The following is a 26,599-nucleotide window of genomic DNA, read 5'->3' as shown; positions in this document are numbered from 1 at the left end:
ATCTCATTGTACACCTCCATCAGAGCTCTTGGGTGACAGGTGTATTGTCAACGAGCAGTAATATTTTGAAGGAAATCTTTTTTTCTGAGCAGTAGATCTCAACCATGGTCTTAAAATATTCAGTAAACCATGTTGTCAATAGATGTGCTACCATTCAGGCTTTGTTGTTCCATTAATAGAACACAGGAAGAGTAGACTTAATGTAATTCTTAAGGGCCCTAAGATTTTTCAGAATGGTAAATGAACATTGGTTTCAACTTAAAGGGTCAGCCTGTCCTTTGAAACCAGGCATGATTTCTACTCTCTAGTGATGGAAGTCTTAGCTGGCACCTCCTTCCAACAGAAGGCTGTTTTGTCTACACTGAAAATCTGTTATTTATTGTAACCGCCTTCATTAATTATCTTGGCTGGATCTTCCGGATAACTTGCTGAAGCTTCTACATTTGCACTTGCTGCTTCCCCTTGCACTTTGATGTTATGGAGACGGCTTCTTTCCTTCAACCTCATGAACCAACCTCTGCTAGTTTCAAACTTTTCTTCTACAGCTTCCTCCCCTCTCTTAGGCTTCATAGAATTGGAAAGAATTAGGATCTTACCCTGGATTAGTCTTTGAGTTAAGGGACTGTTGTGGCTGGTTTGATCTTCCATCCAGACCACTCAAACTTTCTCCATATCGGCAGTGAAGTTGTTTCACTTTCTTGTCATGCGTGTGAACACTTTTAATTTCCTTCAAGAAACTTTCTTTACATTCACAACTTGGCTAACTGGTGCAAGAGGCCTAGCTTTTGGCTTATGTCAGCTTTCAACATGCCTTCCTCACTAAGCTTAATCATTTCTAGGTTTTGCTTTAAAGTGAGAGATGGGTGACTCTTCCTTTCACTTGAACCCTTAGAGGCCATTGTAGGGTTATCCACTGGCCTGATTTCAATATTGTTGTGTCTCAGGGAAGAGGGGAGCCCAAGGAGAGGGACAGAGAGGGGAGATGGCCAGTCAGTGGAGCAGTCAGCACATACACAGCATTCATTGATTAAGTTCACTGTCTTATATGGGTGAAGTTCATGGCACCCCCAAACAATTACAATGGTAACATCGAGGATCACTGATCACAGGTCACCATAACAAATGTAATAATATTGAAAAAGCTTGAAATATTGCTCGAATTACCAAAATGGGACACAGAGACATGAAGTGAGCAAATGCTGTTGGAAAAATGGCACCGATAGACTCGCTCAATGCAGTGTTGCCACTAGCCTTTAATTTATAAAAAACTCAGTATCTATGAAGCACCATAAAGTGAAGCACAATGAAAGAGGGATACCTGTAAATCAGAATCTCTGGGGGTACAGCCCAATTATCAGTATTCGCTAAAGCTCCCGGAGTTGATTCCAACATGCAGCCAAGGTAAGAACTGGGGCTACAGAACAGAGAAGAGGAGGAAAGAATCTAAGCTCAGATTGTCTTCGTATCTCTCATTTCCAGTAGATCACATCTATGATGTTATCAAATGAAACATTCAGCCACCTAAATGTTTTGATCTTGAAAGGTGTAGTTTCATAGCAGGCAAGGGACCCAGTTGCTGGCCTGCAGGGTGTTTGGGCTGATGTCAACCTAAGAAGGGCTCTTCCAGGAAAGAGCTGATGCCCTCTGAGAAGATGAGGACTCTGCTCCAAGCACCCACACCAGAAGCATGGCACCCCCTCTGAGGTCATCGTTTAGTGTGGCTCGGTCCATGGGTAGCTTGGCTCATGTACAGACGCTTAGACAAGTGTGGGAATGGTATTCATTCCACAGACTATACAGGAATCTTCCCATACGTTTATTCTCAGCCCCTGAAGACTTGCTCTGATAACTGTCTGTCAATTCTAGTACAGTTGACCCTTGAACATTCGGGATGGGAGGGAGGGGTGTTAGGGGCACCAACCCTCCAAATAGCCCAAATTCCAGGCATAATTTATAGTCAGCCCTCCATATATTTGGTTCCTCCTCATCTGCCATTCCGCATCAGCAGATTCAACACACCAGGGATCGTGTAGTGCTGTAGTATTTCTGAGCGAAAAAAAATCATGTATAAGTGGACCTGTGCAACTTAAATGCCTGTTGTTCAAGGGTCAACTGTATATCTCTTCACCTAAGCAGTGCCTGGCATTCTATGAAAGAAGAAAATAGAAGTGAAAAATCCCTAAGTTAGTGTCAAGCCAGAATTGATCAACAACGGCACTATAAATAACTTCACACAAAATGTCCTACTTTGTCACCTTGACTCCAAGGCTATAAATGTAACTTATTTTTGACTTGGACATAATTTACTTTTCACTTTCTTTTCTGACTTCCCTCCCCATCCCCTTTCATGTCATTAACAATCTCTCCATTTACTTCTAGAGATTTATCCAGTGAGTCAGGATATACCATCTTTAAACTAATATTCCTGCTAAATAAGCAACGATCATTCCAAAATACATGGACATCTCTGCAGGTCTTTATTTGAGGTGATTTCAGAAGTTAATATATTATTTCATCTCTTAAAAGAACATATTTAATGGTAAGCAGTAAACAGAAGAAAAGAAAAGAAAGGAAAGTGGTATTATTGTATTATCCTATTTCCACCAAATGTCAGGGAAAAATGTAATCAGTAAATGTCTGAAATGAACAGAATTGTTTAAGTAATCCCAGAGGATTGATAAAAAGTGTGTTTTTCAAAACTTGAACCCTACTCCAACAATATAAAAAGCGTCTAATACTATTACCTTGAGATAAGAAAAATTAATCAGAAACAGACATTGGAACACCCACCTACTAGAGAAATTTCAGCAGTGGTTATTTGTTATATAGCCTTAGGCAAGATTATTAAACTCTCTTAACTCCAGTGTTCTTACCTGTCCAATGATAATAATTTCTCAAGGACATACTTGCTTCACAGAAGAGCACAAGCTATGGAGTCAGAAAGATGTGTCATTGAATTCCACTCTGTCAAATAGTAGCTGAGCAATCATAGCCAAGTTAATTAACCTTTCTGAGCTTCACATTTTTCACATGAAAAAAAGAGCAAAAACAATCCCTAATGTAGAGAGTTATATAAAAGGTTAATGAGATAGCATGAATTAAGAGCCTAGTTAAATGCTGGGAGCAGTCTAAGCACTTTGAAATTGATAAGAGCTGATTATTTCTCATAAAGTTGGAATCACTGCTGAAATCAGTAATTGTAAGAGCCAAATACTGAGCCCCAAATTCCTAATTTGTTCCATAAATATTTATTGAGCCTTGATGCATAGAAGCCACTGTAGAGAAATCTATAAAAATAAACATTGCCCTCGATCAGTAATTTAGATGAGACATAGGGCACATATAAAAACAACTATTGGATCAGGCAGTATGTTGACAGCTCAGTGCCTAACATCTGCCCAGATCAAGTTCTTTAAGACAGTAGGAGTCCAGCTAGAGCAATTCGGAGACTAGAGGGAAAGCGGCGGTCTTTGAGTCGGATCTTGAAGGAGCCGCATGGGACAAAATGTGAGTGAAGGACATCCAGGTGGGACAGATGGGAATCAGTCAATAAAGCAGCCAAAATAATGGACAGAGTTTACTTAATTTGGCAATATTTTTGACAGAACAGAAATGATCAGCGGTAATCCAATTGCTAACCAATCACCGTGAGCCATTCTAAAATGATCAATTTGATTTCAAGCTTACAGAGTCAGTCAAAGTAAATCCAAAATAAGCTAGTATTTTAAAAGCCAAAACGTGGAAGCATTCCTTGTAACTTTAAGAAATGGTCACTTAAGAACACCGAGGTAGAAAGATGCCATGTGATTGAGGATATCAGCTTGCTCGATATCAGATGAAATCAGTTTGTCAGTTTCTTTTCAGAGAACATAACTGGAAGTTGGAGTGATTTTACTGAGGGAAATTTCACTGGATAAACATTTGCCATACATTAACTTACCTCTTTAGCAATTAATTCTATGTTAAGAGGGCAGGATTTAAAGGATTTGGAAGAATATCAGAGTATATTCTAATGATTTTATGCCATATGACTCTGTACCATATGTGACCAAACTTAATTAAACTGATTTTTTAAAAAAGATGTCATTGTTTGCCAACAGTGTGGATATAACCCTTGGAACCTAAACATTCCAACTATTGGAAATGAAGTCATAAAAGTAGTTCAACCGTGCAAAGATTTAATATCTTTTTAAAGACATAGACCTGGGAGAAAGGGATTATCTGTTCATACAGTCAAAGTAAACAACCCATTTTTGGGCCCAACAGATGGAGGCTTTGAATCTGGGGAAGAGGAAGCAGAGAAGAATAAAAATGCAGAGCTTAAAATGACCACTTAGACAATGTTTTAAAAAACCTTCTTCCCTACTCAGTGTGAGCCCAGAGGCTCATTATTACAAGTGTAAGAAAACACAAAAATCCTCTGGGTCTGAAATTTCTCAGTCTGTATTTTTCATTCATCAATATGTTTGCTCAAGTTTTACTATGCATAGTTAATTTTGTAAAAACTGAATTAAGTTTGATAAGACTATCATATTTTGGTAAGTCAATACAATAAAATTATCATATTTTGCTCTATTTTCAATAATTTATTTCAGTTCCTTTCATATTTTATCTTGGTAAAACTATGCTTTGCAAGAAACAAAAAAATCGTGATCTTTAAAAAAGAACCAACTATAAAATCAATATTTGATAGCAATTTCAAGTCATGACTTCTTAATTTGGTCAAATTAAGGCCTCTTTTTCACTGTAACAAGTACCATTTTCTACACCCACAAAAAAACTGTTATCAACAGTCTCATCATGCTGATATTTTGAGTTAATATTTAATCAAATGACAATGAGAAAATATATTAGAAATGTAAGTACTGAAACACAACATAACAGAGCTAGGTGACTTGCAGTTTCTCAGACTCATTCTTGCTTGAAAAGTAAAGCAAAAATTAGACATTTCACTTGTTCTAGACACCATATAACAATTTGGGCCCTGGTGAAGCAATCTGCCTAATATTCTATTCACTTTACGTCAAAGAAAATTTTATGTTATGAGCCTATAATTTATAAAATCAATATTTCTTGTACAATTCCAAAATTTAACTATTCATTATTCCATTCAGGGATAAAATGTTTGAATGCTATGAGTTTGAAATGAGAAAAGCAGAAGTGAAACTCTGACCCTCCACTTCCTATGAATAGTCCCAGGCCAGTTTGTCCTCCTGACACCCATCCCAATCCTCTTCTCCTTTCCCATGAGTTTCCCCCACTTTAAGATTAATCTAACCCATCACTTTCTCTATGGGACCTTCCCTGATTGCCTCTAGTCCAGCTGGGCCAAGCTTCTTCACCACCTGTATATATCTCTCTCTAGCAGTTGGATTTGACTATACCAGTTAGAAATGTAAAGCTTGTGTTAAAATGATCATGTAGCTATAACTGAACTAAACAAGACAGTTTAAAAGAGGAAAAATAGCTAATAGCTCTTAAGTGTTCATTGGGTTCCAGGCTCTGTGTTCAGCCCTTTTATGTGTATCATCATTCCAGTCTCCCAACAATTCTCTCTGGCATGCACTATTATTAGCCCCATCTTATAGATAAGGTGACTGAGCCTTGAAAAAATTTAAGTAATATTCCCAAGGTCATACTGCAAGTAATCTGCGGTGAGAGAGCACTTCAACCCAGGTCTTTCTGACTTCAAAATCTGTTCTTTTAATTGCTATGGTGTACATTCTTTCCTTAGGGTTTTGTTTTTTTGTTTGTTTTTTTTTTTGTTTTTGCGGTACGTGGGCCTCTCACTGTTGTGGCCTCTCCCGTTGCGGAGCACAGGCTCCGGACGCGCAGGCTCAGCGGCCATGGCTCACGGGCCCAGCCGCTCCGTGGCATGTGGGTTCCTCCCGGACCGGGGCGCGAACCCGTGTCCCCTGCATCGGCAGGCGGACTCTCAACCACTGTGCCACCAGGGAAGCCCTTTCCTTAGGGTTTTATCCTATGTTTAAGAGCTAAAACTCCTTTGAGATGTAAATTCAGAATTTATAAGAAGAAGTATTTATGAGAAGAAAACAACTTCGCTGTCATTTTAAAACAAAGTGCTGGTTTTTCTTATCAAATGTTTAACCATTATATAATGAATTTTCAGCATACACTACTACCACTGTTCATTTACATCTATGGAAATCAACATGACGATGTTTTACACTCACTATTCAAACATCATGATCTGATATTACAGTAAGGAAACAATGAGGTACCCAAAATAATTTGATTTAAACTCTTTCTGGCAGAGTCTTCATAGCTAAATGATAATTCAAGCCAAGGCAAGGCAATTATTCATTTAAGGGCTCCATATGAACAAAGCATTTTTAAGTTGAAAATCAAATTGTCTTACAAATGTTTATATACAGACAGATAAATGTTTCAGATGTACATATATACATATTTTGATACATGTAAGGGGTCTCCTCATCCCTTTGAGAAACATAAGTATGTAAGAGTGATCTAGAAAATTTCAAAGATTAAGGAAGTCATGAAGGAGGTGAATTTTCAACTGCTTTGAGGCAACCTCTTTGGAGGCAAATATAAATGGAATGGGATTCTGGTCTGACACCCTCTAGTTGTGGGATCTTACACAAACCACTTAACTTCTTTATCTCTTAATATCTCCATCTGTGAAAATGATGTATTGAAAGAATTAAATGTAATTATGTGTGTGAAAGTGTCTAACAGTGTTCAGTACAAAGCTGACTTTAAAAAAGTTAGTTCCTTTTCTCTCTTTTAACATTTTTACATGCACTTACTGAGCCCCTACTAATGTTCTAGACATGGTTCATCCCTTGGGAATACAGAGTTGGAAGACAGCTGAGCCTCCAAAACAGTCCACAGTTTAGTGGATAAAAATGATCAGAAAACTTACAAATAAACACAACATACCTTGTGCTGAACCAAAATAAGCACAGACTGGAGAGAGGACCAGGTTGGGGTGGGGGCTGATGGGGGGATGGGCTTAAGGGAGCCCTTTGTGGGAGCGTGATACAGTCTGGTAAATACTCGTGGAGATTGACAGTGAGGTTCTATAATTTTTTTCTGTGGGGGAGAAACAAACAAACCTGCAACAAACCTGCAAGTTACATATGAATATTCCCATTTTTCAGGTGATGAAACAGCAGAGCCTAGAGAGTGCTTACCAATGTTTATGAGCATGAATACCAGAGAATAAATAAGGATGACAATCATATGATACCATGATTCAAAGACACAGCAAAAGGGCTTCCCTGGTGGCGCAGTGGTTGAGAGTCCGCCTGCCGATGCAGGGGACACGGGTTCGTGCCCCGGTCTGGGAGGATCCCACGTGCCACGGAGCGGCTGGGCCCGTGAGCCATGGCCGCTGAGCCTGTGCGTCCGGAGCCTGTGCTCCGCAACGGGAGAGGCCACAACAGTGAGAGGTCCGCGTGCCGCATGTTGACTAAGACCAGCTGGGCCAGAATCTCAACATAAGTGAAGCAAGAGACTAACATCAACTCTATTCCAGGCTGGAGTGACTAGATTTCTAAAGATATCAAAGGTCCTACTGGAGGTCCCTGGAGTGGTGAAAAGTTTGGGAATGTCCATTTTGCTAAGAAAACCTCCTCACATTATCCTGCGTCTATCATTTCCCTGGTCCAACTCAATCCAGGAGAGAAGGCAGGCACTCGTAAGAGGCTGCTGAACAAATAGAGACTACCCAGTTTCAGTACAGCTCCTATTAAATAAGAGAAGAACAAACTGAAACACACAGGGTGGACAATACCCCGTGATGCAAATCGGTCGGCTTTATGTTATCATACTGAAAGACTAATATTACCTGTTCGTTAGGAAACAAAAGGCAGGGTGAGTGAGCAAACCAGTCAACCTTCAGATTTTCTTGCCTTCCAGGAAAGAGTTACATATGTCAACATTGACTCAGCGGGGCTGGTTGCTATTTAGAAAGAAAGTCGTGTTACACCCACTAAGGTTTTTGTTCAAGCTGTGACAATATTCCCTATAGAACATCAGCTTCTGCATAGTTAGGGTCATAATCTGGGGTTGAGGTAAATGAAAATTTTTCCCTACTTTTACAAAAATCAAATACATCTAAATGTATGTGTGCTTAATTTTATAAAGGATTCATAGTTAACTTCTTAGAATGTCAGTTTAAGAGTCTTTGAGATAAAGATGCAAAGAGGTTTACCAGCTCACAGAAAAGAAACAGGGCTTGCTTTAGACACACCGCAGTTAGGGGCTCAAAGGTCACCAGGCCCTGGTTTTCCTGTCTCTCCTTTCTTCTCTTTTCCACACATCTCGCCTTCACATGCAGTAGGAAAGGCAAGGCTTTTTCCCAAGAGCACCTACCTAAGCTTCTGAGACACGATCCAATTGGTATAGATATGGACTGTACCCATCCCGGAAGAAACCAATCATTACGGCCACAGAAATGCAATATGTTGATAATTCAGGGAAGCGAGAGGCCAATAATAAATAGTGTTTCTGTTCATGAAATATGGCTCAAGAGTTTTCCAAAGGAGAAAAGGGGGAGACTAAAAGCAAATCAAGCTGGTCTTCAAGGGATGTTAGGTGAGAGACAGGGTCACCATCCCTGTAGATGTTGATTTATAGCAGATGATCACATTACTTCAATAACAAGCTATATTTATTTATTTATTTTACACTTTTTAGGTTGTGCGGCATGTGGGACCTTAGTTCCCCAACCAGGGATCGAACCCGTGCCCCCTGCATTGGGAGCACAGAGTCTTAACCACTGTTCTGCCAGGGAAGTCCCAGCAAGCTGTATTTTAAAATGCTGTCTTTCCTGTTTTCTCCCGTGCTCACATGGATTCCTAATGCCCAGAATCATCTTCACAACTCATCCTGCCTTCCACCCTTTTTACCTCAAACTTTTTCATGGTTATCTTTTCCTCTAATCACTTCTCAGAATCCTTCACCAGCTTTTTCTTCTCTGCCATTCCTTTGAGTGTGAGTGTCCTTTCAGGGCCTGCCCTGGGGATTCTTTCATCACTGTGTATATATCCCTGAATAAGTCCATCTACTTCATGGCTTCAAGCACTATTCAGATCCACATCTCAAACTCTGACCCCTCTTTGGTGCTCCCAAAAGCACCCCTTTCTTGGTCTCTTAAGTTGCATTAACCTAATATTTATCAAGCACCTGCAACATGCCATTCACTGCTTGATATGCTAGGGTAACAACAAAGCACAAGCAAGGCGTGGTTCCAGCCCTCAAAGAGTAGTCATTCTGGCATGGCGGGTAGGTGCTAAAATGAGTAATTGCAAATGTAATTAATGCTAAGAAAAGAGAAGAACAGGATAGACTGGGGGTCTCTGGACCCACACTGTGAACTGCTTACTGGATGCTTCCACCTCCATGATTTGCAATACCTCAATATCTACAGATTCTAATTCAACATATTCTCCCCAAATCATGTTCTGTACTCCATGTCACGTTAGTGAAATCACCAACTACGTAATCCCTCACACTGGCAGCTTCGTCTCTTGCCTCTCCTCTTCTACCGTTCTCTAAATCCTATTGGTTTTCATTTCCTGAATACCTCCTGCCATTATTGCTCCCTATGTGCTATACACTTCAGTGAACTTTAGGCTCCTTGAATTTAATACACTCTCTCACATGCTATTCCTAACGCCTGGAGTCATCTTCGCAATTCATTCTGCCTTTCTCCCTTTCTACCTCCAAGACCCTTTGCATGTACCCATTAACCCACTTTTGTAGAAATAGGACTTTACTCAGTATCATGGGTCATAGTTTTCTCTATTCCCTAGCCAAAAAAACAGTGCTTGGAACACAGCAGATTATCATTAAATACAAAATGAATAAATGAATGAATACATAAATAAAGGTATCTGCTGTACCATGACCTCCACTGGATTAAAGTAGTATTTTTGGTAAGCACTTCACATCAGGTTAAGACCACATGTCCACTATGCAGTATGGTGGTTTTGTATTGCATCAACTTGGCAAAGCCGGAATTACATTTCTCAGGATAGCTTTTCTATATGGTTCTGGGTTAGAGATGGTCAAAAAGGAACTTGTGGGCAGAAATGAGGCAGTAACCACTATATTCTTTTTTCTCTCTTTTTTTTTTTTTTTTTTTTTTGCGCAGGCCTCTCACCATCACGGTCTCTCCCACTGCGGAGCACAGGCTCCAGACGCGCAGGCTCAGAAGCCGTGGCCCACGGGCCCGGCCGCTCCGCGGCATGTGGGATCCTCCCGGACCGGGGCACGAACCCGCGTCCCCTGCATTGGCAGGCGGATTCCCAACCACTGCGCCACCAGGGAAGCCCAACCTCTATATTCGTGAAGGTCATTGTGGTTAGAGGTGGTGAAACACAGTTACACAGGTATCAGCAAATTCCAGTTTGTTCGCCTCTTAACCAGTCTGCATTCTTTTCTTTCAGACAGCTTGGTTTGCTGACCAAAGGCAAACCTAAGCCCATCACCAGACACCTGGCTTCAAACTCATGGAGCGGGCATACCGAGCTTCCAGGGTTCTCTGCAAGCTTTGATTTGTCCATGGCACCTGTGCTTTATGATGGCTGATTAGTGTCTCTGCTCTAAGCCTCCAATTCCCCTTTATAGACCTTCAAGCCCCAGCTCTTTCCACACTGTGTAGTCCATGCTTATAACATATTCCTTAATCCATATTATTCATATAGTGTTCTGCTTTTTTAAAACAGATGTAAACTATTTATTGAATATTTGCCACCAAATATTGCTAAATACATCATCTGGCAGCATATCGCTTCCAAGTTAAAATGTCAGAAACAAATACGAATATTTACAATTCTTTTAAGGAATGTTATATGAGACATTAGACTGTAAGTTTTTTGGCTTATAATTCTTAAATAAATGATAATAGCAAATAAAATCTTCAGTGCGAGATTGTGACTAAGAGACATTTTACAAAAACACAAAGTGGCAATAATGCCACTCAACATCCTGGGTTAGATCCCTTCAGGAGAGACTCATAATTTATACAGTCAAACTTGAAAATTTACAGATAAAGGTAGTTCAGCACTGCCACTGAGAAGCACATCTCTTAACGTGTACAGCCTTGAGGGCACAGTTTTGAAGGTCTGAAATACCAAGTTGGTTTGATGATTTAGTCGGTTGGCACTTACGAATACATTGATTGCCCTGTCATTTCAAAATAGGTTTTCAGAGTATGTCTGAAACTTTTGGAATACCTTAAAAATTCTTTATTTTTGGCATTCAAGTGCTATGCGATTCTGGTATTAGTATTTCTTGAACACATTACTCACTGCATCAAAGAGTTCTTTAATTGTACTAGGGATATCCTTGATTGCTTGCAGGAATCTCACTCTGGTATTGACCTCTGCTGGGATCTTACTGGGACTTTGTTTAAGCGCTCCTGCCTTTTCAGTTGGGTCCTGGAATTCTGCCTCTGGTTGTTTAATCACATACTCTTCCACATCAGCAGCTGCCATTCGAAGGAGGGACTTAGTGAAGTTAACTTCTACACTGTTTTCCTCTAAAAGTTTCATAATGACGTCTTATGTGAAACCTGTATTTTCTTCCTGTCCTGATATGTGCAGTCTTTGTGCTGAGCCCAAGGATTTTACTTTAGTTTGTGTTATACCTCCTACTCTACCTTCTTTAGAAAGGAAAGGTTCCTCAAACAAAGAAATAGGAGCTTGACCATGTACTGTCCCAACTACTTTTGAACATGGTCTGAATAGTATAACATCTACTAGGACTTAAGGTACTAGCATTGATAATGAGAATCCTTCACATGTACAGTGTGTTACAGTTTTAAGTGCTTTTATATATATCAATTAATCTTCATAACTTCCACTGTTGATGTTTATCTGGTCCCTACTGGGTACACAGCACTGTACTGGACCTTTATTAGCCTATCTGATCCTCACAATGCAATGACTAAAGTTTTCTCTTGTGATGAAATAAAAATGTACATTTTTAAAACAGTGGCCATCAAAATGCCTTTTAGGACAAAAATTGTCTTGGGAGGAAAAGGGGAATATCTTGATAAACAACTGGGAATAGAAGTTGGAATCCCAGAAGCTTGGCTATCAGCAGGAACCCAAGGAAAACAGAGAGAGATGGTCAAGAAAATGGGCGTACATGGGCATGGGGGGTGAAGTTTAAATGTAGAAAGGGCATTCAGGGAAACCTCACTGATGAGACCATGAGGAAGAAGCATCTTAAGGGATTCTCAGAAAGCCAGGTGAGGATCTGAAACTTTTATGTTTGAGCTAATTTTTTTTTGTAGTTCAAGGAACAGAGACTCTCTAGCTGTCATATTAGTATTTATAGAGAGATAGGGAAATTGAGGCTAAAAAGAGGGGCAATTTGAGATCATAGAGTCAGATACAAGTTTATCTTACTTTAGCTGCCGAGATGGGTCTGAGGTCACAAGCTTAGGCTCCACCCCAGACATACTTGACTCCACATCCCCTCTTTTGGCTAGAGCCCCTGCAGCCTCTGATGATGGGGAGAACTCTCCAGAGCTAAAGAAGGGTTAGCCAACCTTTTCCCTGTGTCAAAGCAGAGTCCAGAGCAGGGGCGGCCCTGTACATTCCACAGGCGAGCTTCGCACTGAAGAGTCTAAGCAACTGACGACAGCAATGCCTGACCTTCCCGGCTCCCAAGCTAAAGAGGGGCGTCTGGATGTTGGGGAGAGAGGGGTGCCTGAGAAATATTTCCAGAATGTAAGAGGTGGGGCAAAGGTCCTGGCAAACGCTGGAAAGAAACAGGTCATGGGCTCACTGCCTTTTTCAGCCAAAGGAATTCCTAAAGGAGAGACACAGAGAAACTTCAGCCTATAGGAATAATTGCAGACGACAATGTCCCCGAAGTTACCCAACACAAGTAACTTCTATTCTTAATGATGGGTGTTTTATTCCCCCAAGCATCCAGGCTCACACAACAGGGGATGGTGGACATGCCAGACGCTTGAGTGGGACACACTGCCTGCTGACTTCAGGGGTCCATCCAGCCAAAGAGAGTTCCCATGGTGTCCCTGCGGGTCCTCAGCAATGAATAAAACCAGAGGCAGCTCCCTTTGGGGACACAGCAATTTTTCAAGCATTATCTCATTTAATCCTCATAACACATCTATGAGGCAGGTCACAGTATCATACCGATTCTACAGATGAATAAGTGGAGAATAAAAGGAGTAAAATAACTTGTCAGAGGCCACACAGCCAGTCAGGTGAATCAGATCTGATCTCAAAATCCATGTCCTGGAGTAGTTTGAGAGGATGATGAACTTTCAAAAGCTCCTCACTAGAATATGAGCTCTTGAAGGAGACAGGTGGGGTCTTACTAACCTTTACAACCTTTATCACTTCCCAAAGCACAGTGCCTAGCACACTGGTACCCTGTCAACTCATTCATTCATCAGAAGATCTTTACTGAGCCCTGCTTGGTGTTAGCACAGTATTGGTCCCTGGTGATACAGAGCATGGCAAGGTGCACAGGAGTGAGCTGACTTTCCCCAGCACTGAAAAGACAGAATCAACATGTTCCTGGGCTGACCTGATAGGGGAGGGCATACGTGGATAAATAAGAGGCCACACAACCTCCCACTGGGAGATGTCATGGGGTTGGACCCTGAGAAACACTTGACTCAGCTCTAGCCAATGGAGCTCAAGGTGGACCTCAGATTTCTATGTAAGGGTGACCAGTTTCTAACACCCAGCTTGGCTGTAGGCCCTGCAACTCTGGTTAGTGGAGCATGGAATAGACTCTACCTTTTGGCCAGTGGGTTTGAGAACACAGACTGCTTGTGTGCCAATCCTGGCTCTGATGCATAGTAGCTTTGTGACCTTGAACAAGTTGTAAGATGGGATAATAAGAGAATCACTCTTGTAATATTGTGAGGATTAAATGAGTCAATGTGTTTAAACACTTAAGAGTGTATCTGTGTTAGCAAATGTCAAAGCAAGCATCACAGCCTGGCACCGATGTCACATCACATGCTGCGGGACGCCCCCTGCCTTCACACTGCGTCCTCCAGGTCTCCACACCACATTCATCAGACTCACGTACGGCCATGAAAAATGGTTGAAAGGTACCACCTTCGAGACTGTACTCAGCAGATGCAACTACTCCCCCTGCTCCCTGGCTGACTATACCACAGGTTAAGAGTGGCTTCAGAAAAGAGGAAGATGTATCCCAAACCAGGATGAAGATGAAAAGAGCGAGGTCCATAGAGCTCAAAACTGAAGAAAGCACTCAGGCGGACATCTGTCCATGGCTTTAAGAAGAAAAGCTGCAGGGATAGGATTTCAGCATTTGAATTACTGCTGCGTGTCCAGTTTATAGAAGAGTAGTTTATTTTCTAGACAAGTTGTATTCCTCAAAAGTTTTAAAAATTGAACTATAGCTTAAAAATACTAGGGGAACTTGCTACTTAAGGGCATTAACTTGTGAATGCATTTGTAGAACCAAGAATCCATTAGAGAATAACTTATTATTAATCAGAAACTGGACTGTCCCATGTTACGTTTGGCTGCACTCTCTTTCTAAAAATTGTCATGCGTTATGCATGTAATATTTGTTTTCCTGATAGCAGAAGAAGTAAATGCATGTAAGGAAATCTTTGTGCAAGAGAAATGCAGCATTGAGGGAAGTAAAGCATCAAAAGGTCTCAAAGAACTGCCATGGATTTTTCTACATTGTGGTACAGTAGGTACAAAATAAAATCTTTAAAAGGTGCAGCAGAGTGTGTGAACTCTACAAGAATTATGGTCTTGCTAGGTTTTGGCCACTTGATAATTCTCCTCAAAGAAATATCTTTTATCTTTTTAAAACTTACTCTCGTTTTTTCTATTTTGTGACTATGTATTATTGTCAAAATATTCTCTTTTTCCTTCTTGAGTTCACTCTGTGGTTCTCTTTTTTAACTTCTTGAGTTGAACACTTAGTTCATTAATTTTCTCTTTCTTTTGGATGTATGCATTTCAGATTACAGCTTTAGCTGCATCCTGTAAGTTTTGAAATAAGTTTTCCTTCTCAAGTTCTAAATATTTTAAACTTTCATTAGATTTCTTCCTTGTTTCATAACACACTATGGGTGTTTCTAAAATTTCCAAGCATGCAGATCTGGGGAGAGAGAGAATCTTTTTTTCTAATTATTTTGCTTTGTGGTTGAAGAATGTGGTCTGTGTAATTTCAGTTCTGGTATTTACTGAGTTTTCATTTGTGACCTTCAACAGACTCTGATTTTGTAAATTTCCATGTATCTTTGGGAAAAAATGTATTTCGTAATTGTTTTATGCATGATTCTAAATATATCAATATTTTCATCAGATCAACTTCATCATTGCTTTGTATATGGGAGTAATATGTTACAAATTCCCATTTAAATTACATATTGGTCAATTTCTCCTTGTAATTCATTCAGTTTTTACTCTCTGTATTTTTGAGAATTCTTTTCTTAAAAGAATACAGGTTTCTGATTATATATTCCTGGTGAATATTTTCTATGTAATGATACTGTTTTGTTTTTTTGTTTTCTTTGCTAATAATGCTTTTTGTCTTAAGGGTTATTTAATTTAAAGTAATATCATTATATCAGTTATATTTTGATTTATAACTACATGGTATATCTTTTTCTATCCTTTTATGTTAAAAAAATTCCTCATAAATATGTCTCAGGTATACCTATTATAAAAAAAACATTACTGAATTTGTTGTTGTGGTTGTCATTTTTGCTTTTAAAGTCCAATCTAGAGATTCTAGGAAGATAGTAGTGACAGTGACATTGTAGCTTTCCATCTTAGTGAATCCCCACATTAAAGCAAACACAGCAATTAAATAGCAAAACCAAAGATCCATGGACAACATTTACCACAAAACTAGGCAACAAGGTATCTCCCCTAGTATAAGCACATGGGGACAAACCAGCAACAGCCATGAGACTCACATGGTATTGGCATCTGTGCAGGAGAAAGTAGAGGGAAGTACACAGGGTTGTGTCAACTGGTGAAAAGAACCCCAAAAGAGCCAATAGTTATTTATTGGGGAGCACAGTGGGTCAATTTGAGTACATCAGATGAAACTGAGAATGAATTCTCTCTCTAATACCAAGTGAGTTCAAGGAGCACGAAGTAAGGACTGAAAGGGTTGAAGCAGTTTAATCCTTATGAACTCTCAAAACTTAAACGGATTTTCTTCCAATTAAGGAACCATACTGTGAAGAAACTACTAGAAGGAGAATAAAATTGAGCAATTAGGGAAAAGTAAGATTAAAAAAGAGAAGATTCCCACCCAAGTGGCGAAAGGAAGACAGTCAGGAAATCTTGGGAAGCAAGTGGCCATATTTTTAAACATTACATAAAAATAACAGAAAAAGGAGCTTTGTGACATTAGAAAAGCTTTACTAAATCCTGCCTCAATCTAAAAGGTCAGGAAAACTAATTTCACATAAAAGTGAGCAACAGAGAAGCATCAAGTTCAAATCTCATATGAAGTTATAATAAGAAATGAAGTAACAGGGAGCATGGTAATATTTTTAGAGAGGATGAAAGCATCCCAGAAAAGTATGCCCACAAACAGACCAAAATGCAACTTACTATTTAAAAATTAGTTATGACATCCTACCAGGATACCTGTACTGGACACAATTTAGAAGAAGAGAGCTTGCACTTAGCATCAGACAGGCATCATGCTGTAGTGATACCTGTTATCATCCTGCCTGTAAAGAAGAGGACATGAACTGAGGAGTGTAGCAGGCAGCCTATTTTGAATATTAAAGAACTAGTGAAGCCAGATGCAGCCCTCAAGATTCACCTCTGTTCTTTCAGCGCCCATCAAGTTTGTGGGGCTTAATGCCTTATAATCAAAACGAATCCACATCACTTATTGACTCCTTTCCAAATTAAAAAGAAAAATGTTTCATGTCAAAAATTTTTTTTAAATTTTAAAATAAAAATTAGTTAAAAGACATTAAGAACGTTACACAGAATATGAAAAAATAGCATATATCAAAATTTTTAAAGCTGGGAACTTAAATTCTAGAACTCAGAAAAGAATTAGAAATAAAATATCCTTTAAGAAATCAAGACAAAAATAGAAGGATACAGTGTGGAAAAAACACTCAGCTAACGAGCTAAAGGATAGAAGGTGGAAAAGGAATTTTTTTTTTATTCAAACAAGAAGTCACAAAAATTATAATCATCCTCAACAGTTCACTCAGTCCCATGGAATTAATTTTTTTCATGTTGATCTTTTGTTAGCACTTTTATGAATTCATCAGTTTTCCATTAGAGTTCTGAAAATGCTTATTCATTCAGTTCAGCAGTATAGTCAGCTACCAGAAACCTGTACTTGTCAGAGTCTTTTCCATGAATTCCTTGAAGATGAAACCCTTTTATAGGAACATTTTTGCAAAAGCATCAGAGTACACCCAGAACTGTCTGTAAATGACAAAAGACTTAAAAATGACCATGGTTAAAGATTTGATGAAAGTTCATAATAATGAAACTGACAAGGAAATTTAGTTATTTCTGAGATATACATTTTAAAATAATAATGAGAATTATGACTTATAACATTATACCAGAACATATAAGATGCTTATGAATTTCATGTAATGTCTGAAACATTTATATTAATATATTTCCATACAAATAACCCAAAGAAAGTTTCCTATTAGTTTCTTTTTTTCTTGAATTTTATTTATTTTTTTATATAGCAGGCTGTTATTAGTCATCAATTTTATACACGTCAGGTTCATACATTAGTTGACCATAGGTGTGTGGGTTTACCTCTGGGCTTTCTATCTTGTTCTATTGATATATGTTTCTGTTTTTTGTGCCAGTACCATATGATCTTGATTACTGTAGCTTTGTAGTATAGTCTGAAGTCAGGGAGTCTGATTCCTCCAGCTCCGTTTATTTCCCTCAAGACTTCTATAAACTTCCCTCTTAGAACTGCTTTTGCTGCATCCCATAGGTTTTGGATCATCGTGTTTTCGTTGTCATTTGTCTCTAGGTATTTTTTGATCTCCTCTTTGATATCTTTAGTGATCTCTTGGTTATTTAGTAATCTATTGTTTAGCCTCCATGTGTTTGTTTTTTTATGTTTTTTTCCCTGTAATTCACTTCTAATCTCATAATGTTGTGGTCAGAAAAGATGCTTGATATGATTTCAATTTTCTTAAATTTGCTGAGGTTTGGTCTGTGACCCAAGATATGATATATCCTGGAGAATGTTCCATGTGCACTTGAGAAGAAAGTGTAAACTGCTGTTTTTGGATGGAATGTCCTATAAATATATCTTCACTATCATTATTCTGAATTCTTTTTCTGGAAGGTTGCCTGTCTCCACTTCATCATTTAGTTGTTTTTCTGGGGTTTTATCTTGTTGCTTCATCTGGTACATAGCCCTCTGCCTTTTCATCTTGTCTGTCTTTCTGTGAATGTGGTTTTTGTTCCACAGGCTGCAGGATTGTAGTTCTTCTTGCTTCTGATGTCTGCCCTCTGGTGGATGAGGCTATCTAAGAGGCTTGTGTAAGTTTCCTGATGGTAGGGACTGGTGGTAGGTAGAGCTAACTGTTGCTCTGGTGGGCAGAGCTCAGTAAAACTTTAATCCGCTTGACTGCTGATGGGTGGGGCTGGGTTCGCTCCCTGTTGGTTGTTTGGCCTGAGGCAACCCAACACTGGAGCCTACCTGGGCTCTTTGGTGGGGCTAATGACAGACTCTGGGAGGGCTCATGCCAAGGAGTACTTCCCAGAACTTCTGCTGCCAATGTCCTTGTCCCCACAGTGAGCCACAGTCACCCCCTGCCTCTGCAGGAGACCCTCCACCACTGGCAGGTAGGTCTGGTTCTGTCTCTCCTGGGGTCACTGCTCCTTCCCCTGGGTCCCGATGCACACACTACTTTGTGTGTGCCCTCCAAGAGTGGAGTCTCTGTTTCCCCCAGTCCTGTCGAAGTCCTGCAATCAAATCCCACTAGGCTTCAAAGTCTGATTCTCTAGGAATTCCTCCTCCCATTGCAGGACCCACAGGTTGGGAAGCCTGACGTGGAGCTCAGAACCTTCACTCCAGTGGGTGGAGTTCTGTGGTATAAGTGTTCTTCAGTCTGTGAGTCACCCACCCAGCTGTTATGGGATTTGATTTTACTGTGATTGCGCCCCTCCTACCGTCTCATTGTGGCTTCTCCTTTGTCTTTGGATATGGGATATCTTTTTTGGTGAATTCCAGTGTCTTCCTGTCGATGGTTGTCCAGCAGCTAGTTGTGATTCTGGTGTCCTCACAAGAGGGAGTGAGAGCACGTCCTTCTACTGTGTCATTTTGGTTCCTCCGTCAGGAATTTTTTTTAATCAAAGGAAATACGGGCTTTTTTTTAAAGTTTCAAGAGAAAGTGACAAATACAAAGATGGGCAAAGATAATCTAACATACAGATATTAGGAGTCCCTTAGGAATAAAACCAAAGCCAAGAAACAGAACAGAAAACTTTCTTAAAATTAAAAAAAAAAGTAGAAGAAGAAGATTTGAAAGTATCTATTGAAACATCATACTGGGCCTTTCCTGAGGAACTTACTAGAGAGTAAGTTTCAAGCAACTGAAATGAAAAAATGACTAAAATTAAATAAAAGCTTGAAGGAAAGACTACAACGTGTAGTAGATAAATGTTCTGATAATGTAAACATCGTAAACTACTTTTAAAGTATGATATGGATTCAGATTGAGATATGTTATGTATCAAAAACCTAGAGCAAATGTATATTTCGTGATCAAGCATTCAATTTAAAATTATGAACAAGTCAAAGATGTCCCATCACCACTTCTATTCAACATTATATCAGTGTTCCAAGCCAGTACAAAGTGCAAGGGAAAGAAATATACTAATTGAAAAGTAAGAAAAATGTTATAATTCAGACGTGATAGTCTAAGAGGTGATAATAAACTATTAGAACTAATAAGGATGCAGAAAGTTCTGGATATAAAAATCAATATTCAAAAACTTTGTGTTTCCATATATCAACAAAAACAATAGAATATATAATTTTTTCAAGATACCTTTGAAGATAGCATTGAAACCTATATGATACCTAGGAACAAATATAAGTGAAAATATGCAAGGATTTAATGAAGAAAAAAATCATAAAACTTTGTTCAAAGACCCAAAAAGTGATTGAAATAAAAGGAGAGATATACTATGTTCATGGATGAGAAGATTCAACATCATAAAAATATCATCTCCTCAAATTAATCTATAAATTTGACATAATTTCAATTCAAACCTGACAAGAAGCTGATCCTAAAATTCACTTGAGAGATCAAATGGCCAAGCAATTTTGAAAAACAAGATAGTATCCTCACCCTAGCAGACATCAAGATTCCTAAGAAAGTTGTAGCAATTAGGATAGCGTCGTTTTGGTAGCAGGACAGACCAAGAGACCAATTAAATAGGTCAAAGAATCCAGAAACAGGAACACGTAGATGAGAATTTGAACCCTGAGTCATAACTGTTTTAGTCGATTCTGTTCTAGAGTCTGGAATCAAGTATTTTGTCAGGACTCAGATTTCACTACTGTAAGATCTTGAACTGGAATTGGATCTATTCTCCTGGAATCATAACCTTGTTATACATACGATAAATTTAAATTTCAGACTGTTCAGTTTCCATATAGGCTTTTTAAAGACTATCCATTAAGGCAGAGTAGAAAAATGTTGGCATAGAAGGCAGATGTTAATTGCAGTGTTGTTCTTTGTCAGTGGCTCATTTTTAGCAACTCCACCTTTCTTTTCTCATTTGAGGATAAAATGCAATAATATTCACAAAAGCACTTCAAAAATTCTCAGGTATCCCTCTGTCTCAGGGCCAAATGTAATAATAATAGCTGTTGGAGGCTTTATCATGATCCAGACACTCTAATGAACATGTTATATGAATTATACTAGTTAATCCTCGAAACAACCTTATGAAGAAAGTGCAGTTATCATCCTCATTTTATGGTTGGCACATTGAGGGTAGGAGGAATTAAATAATTTATCCAAGATCAAGGTCAATTAGCTGGGAAGTAATGGAGCTGGGACTTATATCTATGTCTGTTGAACAGCAGCACCTGGTCTCTTAGTTACTCCTCCACAGTCTTTCTGTAAAATATTGTCATCGCCCTGTTTGAAACTGAACTGGTACATTTTCAGTCTTAAAATCAGAGTAAAGGGAAAACTGCATAATCTGAATTAATTAAAACCAACCAATCATCTCTCCCCAAAACATCTTTACAGAACTAAGTCAACCTTATTTTCTAATATAATTTTTAGTCTTCTGACAAGAAATGCACAGGTGACAAGCAGGCACTGCTAAAAAACAAACAAAATTTTAAAAGTGTGAGAAACTTGGAGAGGATGCTGTTTCCTGAAACAAGAGTCAACTCCTAATGCCCCGTTTATGGACCAGGTCTTACACTGACACATGAAGAAGCTCTTTTAATTAACTGGTTAGAAATTTAATATCTTCACATATGCAAGGCAAGTCGACTTGCCCAGGCAACCAGATACACCAAGCTTTGTATATTAGTTCTGCTCTTTTGGCTTTTGAATGAACCTTCTAAGTCACGGGCATTAAGGCTGTCTTAAGTAAGTGTTTTTTTTACACCAGTGTTCTTTGGGAAAATGAGGATATGCTAACCAGTGGCGGAGAGTACAAGGTGACCGAGCAAATTAAAACTTAACAATAATAATATTAAGCGACAAGAGCCCAAATAACAAGATCCAGGAGATTAATTTGCTGAATATCATATGGTTCTCACTAAATGTGAACAAAGAGATCTTCAGAGCCTTGCCAAAATATGAAGAGAGCGATTAGGCAAAGTACCCAAATGCATATCTGCCTTTGCATGGCTTTTTCAGAAACCATTTCCAAGAAGTTAAGGTGAGTTTTGCCACCTTACTAGAGTGGTAAATTTGAAGGCATGTCTTTGGTCTTAGTAACACTGCCAAACTCAGGTATTTTCTGTATTTGTCTTAGTGGTCCCCTGAACTCTCTTACCTTAACAAAACTGTGGGTAGTTTTCCTAAAAATAGAATATTATTTCTTCTGATATCTGCCTTCAAGAAATTTAAGAATTGCACTTGGGATAAGCATAACACTTTCTTACACAATTTCTTAGCTGTATCATTTACACCTTTAACTTTTTCTTAACCATTTTATTTGAGCTATGTCACCTGGGTCCACAAACTATCTCTATGAGATTACAATCACCTTAAGAGTAAGTGCTATAGTAATTCCTATTTATTTTTAAATTCTCCCATCAAAATTCATAAGTGATTCTTCATGTAAAAGTTCTACAAAGTTTTTCTGTTTGTATTTCTTGTCTCCCATAAAATTTAACATGGATTATTACCCAGAGGAGACAGGCAGTAATTTATTCTTTGAGCGAAATTAAATTTGTTTAATTAAAAATTTTAAAGATTTTACTCTACTTTATATACCATATTTTGTAACTTTAATTTTTCCCCTCACTCAACAAATATGTATTGATTTGTACTATGTGCCAGAAACATATTATTACTATATTTCTCTTAAAACAATTTTTTTCCACAGAATAAGATCATAGAATTTGACAGCCAGAAGGAGCCTTGAGGGTTACTAATTCAATACACTGATTTCAGAGACGATGAGGGAATTTTTCGAGAGTTTGCAAAAGTAGTGTCAGACCTAAAGAAAATAGCTGGTTGGTGCCTCAGTGGGAAGTAACACCCAGGTCTCTTGACTTTGGTGCCAGGACTTTCCCTTGTCAGAAGTTACTTTTAAATTTTCTAGTATGTTTATAGATGAGAAATTCATCGGAATGTGCCATTTATTGTACCTGAAAATGGTTACTGGTTGCTGCTTGTCCCAGTGACCCTACTGTAATAGAAGAGAAATGAGCCTATATTAAGAACGTTTATAATCACAGTCAAGAAACATAAAAGTATTTGTACCCTTTGATTCAATAATTCTACTTTTAAGGATTTATCCTGGGGAAATCATCAGAGATACAAACAAAGATTCAGGTACAAGACTCTACTTCAGGCTTTTTATCAAAAGTCTAACCATAAACTACCTGACGCCTCATGGCAGAATATTATACAGCTTCAAAGGATGTGTAGTCATGCAACAAAACTTAGTATAATGTTAGGTTTTAAAAAGGTAAAATTTCACACAGTCTAATTTCAGTTTAGTAAAATGAAATTAGATGTAGTGCATTCTAGTCTGAACAAAATAGACTTAAACTCATAACTGTGGTTATTTTGGAGTAATAAGATTATCAGTGATTTAAATTTTCTTTTGTTACTTTTTCTGCATATCCAATTTTATAAAACAAATTTGTATGCATGTATACTAAGGAGAGTGAAAAGGAGTACTGTCATAAAAAGAATACCTCTAGTCAAGGTAGGCCCAGCAGGTGGCCAAACTGAACAGACACTGACAGGGAGAAAAAAAAAAAAGTTGATTTAAGTGAATCCATAATACCTCTCTATTTTTTTTTTTTTTTTTACTTTTTAAAAAGTTAGTAAACTTTATTTTTTAGAACATTTTAGGTTCACAGCAAAATTGAGCAGAAAGTACAGAGAATTTCCATCTACCCTCTGTCCCTACACATGCACCACCTCTCCAATTGTCAATTACCACTCTATTTTAAACTTTTTAATGATCTCTTCACTTCTGGTTTACCACAGTTATCATTCTTTTCTGGACTGAACTTGAACACCCTTGGTAGTCTACTCACATATTCCTAGCAAGGAGTCCCCTGCCACACACTCTCAGCCTTACCACCCTAACCTGCATTTGAGATCATAAGGTGAACCCCATCATGCCCCTACATAACTATTTATAATCCCAGGTCATCCCATATAATCCAGACTCTGCTCCCTATGTGTCTCTGTACACCCCCTAGTGTTACCCAATCTCTCACACCCCTTCACGGCTCCAAACCCTTCCACTGCAGCCTGGTGGGGAGGCTGCTTGGTCAGCAGCAAAATATTCTACATGGCCAACCTCTTCTTCCAGCATCTCCTTCACTTTGTCCTTGAACTGAAACCTGTCTCCTGGGGCCATTCCTTGTTAGGGAGGAATGGGAATTTCTCTCCCATCCTCTACCACCTGGCGTGAAGTGGGTTACATGTCCTCTGTGTTTTTCACTTGCAAAACATGTGTTTTTCGCTTGCAAAACATTGTCTTCCCCTTCTCCATGAAAGCCAGTTTTTCTGAAGCTCATACCACCAGAACATACCCTATCTTGGAAATATATTTATTTAATATTCTGCTTTGTTAGCTTCAGACCTGAGACTGATGATGCTTCTAAAACGTATACCCAGAGTTAACCCACACCTAAAAGGTTCACCTGGCTTTAAGTCACAGACGTGCTGCAGCACTGCAGCTGTAAAATGAATTGTCATTGGTATCCATTGTAAAAGGAACCAAATGTTCTCCATAGATGCTGCTGAAATGGTCAGAAGAGAGAGAGGTTTAATTCAGAGTGCACTGCCCATTTGACTACTGTGTCCTAGAGGGTTAAGGAAGGAAATGAGCCACCATCCAGTTAGGACAACGGAAAAGCCCTATGGACTGTGGCAGCTGCAGTCCCCAGCACCATCCAGGCACAGAGTAGACCCTCTGTACATATTTATTAGCTGACTGACTAATGGCTTTTAATGCCATTCCACACATTCCAAACTAGTTTAGCCTATAAATTCCTGTAGCCTGACATTTCCCATTCAACAATCCACAACTTATCATGTTATCTGATCTTTTGATTTGACTGGTTTACTTAAAGACTGGAATTTGTAGGGCCTGACCCATAGAAAAATAGAAAACGAGTGGACTTAAGAGCAAAAAAAAAAAAAGTTTATTTATAACTCCAAAATTAAAGTCTGAAGCTAAAGCACACTCTGATCATATAGGGCTTTTGTTTGATTGGATGATTAGTTTCATCTCCTATGGTTTCTCCTGCCCCCCTCTTATTTATGCGGCTACCTATGCAAACGGCTCCAAGCAACACTGTCACTCATTCTTTGAAACATTTGTTTTCCTTCAGCAAGTATTTATCTAGTGCCTACTATGTGCTGTGCACTATGCTAGGTGCTAGACTAGCACAAACAAGATTGATAATGTCCCTGCCCTGTATGCCTTCTACCAAAGTGGCAGGTAAGGGCCTTATATATTTTGATTCTATTCTATTCTAATAGACTTAGACTTACATAATAAAATAATAACAAATATTATTTCAGTAGTAATTTTTAATTAACAAAGTATTTTCACAACCAGTATTTTATTTGATGCTCAGAAAAAGCTCCATGGGAGGGTGTAGAGAAAAGGGAATCCTCCTACACTGTTGGTGGGAATGTAAATTGGTACAGCCACTATGAAGAACAGTATGGAGGTTCCTGAAAAAACTAAAAATAGAACTACCATATGACCCAGCAATCCCACTACTGGGCATATATCCAGACAAAACTATAATTCAAAAAGATACATGCGCTCCTATGTTCATAGCACCACTATTCATAATAGTCAAGACATGGAAACAACCTAAATGTCCATCCACAGATGAATGGATAAAGAAGATGTGGTACACATATGCAAGGACTGCTACTCAGCCATAAAAAAGAATGAAATAGTGCCATTTGCAGCAATATGGATGGAACTAGAGATTATCATACTAAGCGAAGTAAGCCAGAAAGAGAAAGACAAATATTATATGATATCAATTATATGTGAAATCTAAAATATGACACAAATGAACTTACCTATGAAATAGAAACAGATTCGCAGACATAGAGAACAGACTTGTGGTTGCCACGGGGGAGGGATGGAGTGGGAGTTTGGGGTTAACGGAGGCAAACTATTACATATAGAATGGATAACAATAAGGTTCTACAGTATAGCAAAGGGAACTATATTCTGTCATGAACCATAATAGAAAAGAATATTTTAAAAAAATAATGTATATGTATGTATAACTGAATCAATTTGCTGTACAGCAGAAATTAACACAACATTGTAAATCAACTATACTTCAAATTTAAAAAAAACTCTATGGGGTAGGAAAAGGGGACTAGTTTTAACTGATGTTATTTTACAGATGACACCGTCAAGACACTGAATGTAATGACATTAGCGGACATTATTCCTAAGGGACTGAGACTCACATGGGGTGGGGAACCTGGGACAGAGAGCACGAGCTAGCACCCAGTGGAGAAAAGACAGTCCATACACTACCCACCATCACTGTCTGGAAATCTCTTAGGCTGGTTTATTTGTTCATTTTTGACTTTTACAGGACACATATTGCTGCAACAGTTTTATTTATCACCATGCCTGAACCTCTTGCCTTGGGAGGTCTGTTGATCAAGGCTACCGTGGTCATCTTAAACAGATATCCTTCTCACTGGCATTTGGTGGGAACACCTCTCTCACCAGGTAACTTACCAGCCTTGCAAGCAAAGGACACGATCTTTGCCCAGTCAAATTTACCAACATCACCTGCAGTAGTGTTTACACACCTCAAATACAGACACTGTGGCTTCCTTTTATGAACTTCTATGAAAAGCTTCTAAGAGCATTAAACAAGTGCA

The 26,599-nt window shown here is 38.8% G+C and overlaps 1 pseudogene; it reads right to left on the bottom strand.

Annotated features, from left to right (window-relative positions):
* Positions 1 to 11,018: 11,018 nt before the first annotated feature.
* LOC112391029 (programmed cell death protein 10 pseudogene) lies at positions 11,019 to 24,080 on the bottom strand (annotated as a pseudogene).
* Positions 24,081 to 26,599: the final 2,519 nt, after the last annotated feature.

The sequence above is a fragment of the Neophocaena asiaeorientalis genome, unplaced genomic scaffold (genome assembly GCF_003031525.2).
Source record: "Neophocaena asiaeorientalis asiaeorientalis breed wild unplaced genomic scaffold, Neophocaena_asiaeorientalis_V1.1 scaffold418, whole genome shotgun sequence".
NCBI classification, from domain to species: Eukaryota; Metazoa; Chordata; class Mammalia; order Artiodactyla; family Phocoenidae; genus Neophocaena; species Neophocaena asiaeorientalis.
The sequence above is the reverse complement of the archived record's forward strand: the minus strand, read 5'-3'. Positions and strand labels throughout refer to the sequence as shown.